Genomic DNA, 1,910 nt, shown 5'->3' with positions numbered 1-1,910 from the left:
CTCAAGTGCCTCGTCCATCTCCTTCTGGGTTTTGATGGAAAAACTCCCATGGGCTTCAGTCAAACAAAATACTTGAAAGATATTCACAGTGTTTTTCTGGACTGGGGCCCCGTTAAGTTCTTTCTTGTCCTGAAATGCTAGTGACCATGCTGAGACACAGTGGAGCTTACTGAAGTCTTGTGACTACTGTCTCTTTTTGCTGGGCCTCTGAATAGCTCCACTCATGGCCTCTACCATACTCTGCAAGGGCTGCTTGAGTATCTCTCCGCTACCTCAAGTGAAACGTAGGCTGCTGAAATACTCTTGAAGTCCATTTGCTCCTTTTTGCTTTAACATAGATCCAGTGATCCGACTCTCATCTGACGTGCTTTATAAGAACAGGAGCTGCTGTGATTTCTAATTTTTTTTGGTCACTGGAACTCACAGGAATACAATGTGAAAATGTGATGAATCCAGCTGTGAGAGGGATACTGACTTTGTGCCTGGCATTTGTTGCCTGACCCTTTTGGGGCCAGCAAGTGTGAAGTGTGGAACTGTCTTTGGATGGTAAGTGCCATAGAGTAGCTGCTTTTCTTGTCTGCGAACTATTCACAGTGTGTCCAGGCACGCTTCAACCAGGGATACTGCTTTTGTCATCATAAAATGAAGAAGGACCTTTTAAGCAGGGATGGTGCTTTTGTCACGGTAAATTGAAGAAGGACCTTAAATAAGATGTAGGTTCAAATTCCCAGCACTCCATGAGTTGTCTCAGAGGAAGGACAATCCTTACAGGATTGTTAGATACAATCCTGTGTATCCTTAAGAATACCCTTTTCCCCACATATTTAGCAAAGGATCAGCTTGACTGCTTTTGGGGTTGGAGAAGGGTGAGGTAGGTTAGAAATCTGGGGGGAATCAAGAGAGGAAAAGGAAGATGGATGCCATACTGAAAACTGGTGGTGTTGACGACTCTAGCCTTTGTCCTGTTGAAGGGAGAATAGGAGCGGAGGGCCAGCGACAGAGCAGTTTTTGCTCTGCGGAGATCCTCGTCTTCCTCAAGGTCCTCAGGTCTTCAATACCTTTAAAGACTGAGCTATATGAGCTCTGAATATCACATCAGGTGAGGCTGAGAGAGCTGGAGTGTAAATAGCTAAAACCCAGCTATGGAGAAAACACCGATCTACCTTGTGCACTGTTCTGTTGGACAATTTCTTTACACATGGCTATGATGATGGAAGTGGCACTGGTGCTGTAGGAAAAACTTTAGGTTCCTCTGCATGTCTATAAGGTAGACTCCAAAGTCCAAACTCTGTCGCATGGAACATGCATGTTCAGATGGTATCTTTGTATGACTTGAGTTTAGAAACCACCCTTCCTATTCCTGTCTAGGCTGAAACGATTTTCATGACCCGAATGAAGTAAATGATGACCACATGTCATCTAGCTCTTCCCAACCAGACCCACTATTTGCCTCTAAGAAGTTAAGTAAGAGATGACGTCGGAGTCTGAGCTGGGGGTGGCTTTCATGTGTGGTGCTCAAAAAGTAGGTTACTGGGTCAGGAACAGCAAGTTCTGACTGTTTGCCAGCTTGGCCTTTTTTTCCCCCACAATGTTTATACTGCTGTGACCTGCCATGCTAAAATGAGTCTAAAATGAACACAAGCAGTGCTTTAAAACAGTAAGATATATTTGATTGAGCTTGTCCTTCTGTACTTGCATCAGATTATTGGTTTGCAGCATGCTTGCTTTATGGTGGCTTCCTTTTTGGAAAGAAAAAGTAAAGCTAATTGGAATCCTGTTGCTAGAAAAAAAGGCTGTCCTCTTTTTTAAATTATTAGCTTGAAGTCAAACACTCTTCTTTCCAAACTTGCCAGAGAGTGCAGAGACATGGGTTCAGTCAGAATTCAGTGCTAGGAGAATACGGTCATTTG

Source organism: Struthio camelus, chromosome 11 (assembly GCF_040807025.1).
Source record: "Struthio camelus isolate bStrCam1 chromosome 11, bStrCam1.hap1, whole genome shotgun sequence".
NCBI lineage: Eukaryota > Metazoa > Chordata > Aves > Struthioniformes > Struthionidae > Struthio > Struthio camelus.
The sequence above is the reverse complement of the archived record's forward strand: the minus strand, read 5'-3'. Positions refer to the sequence as shown.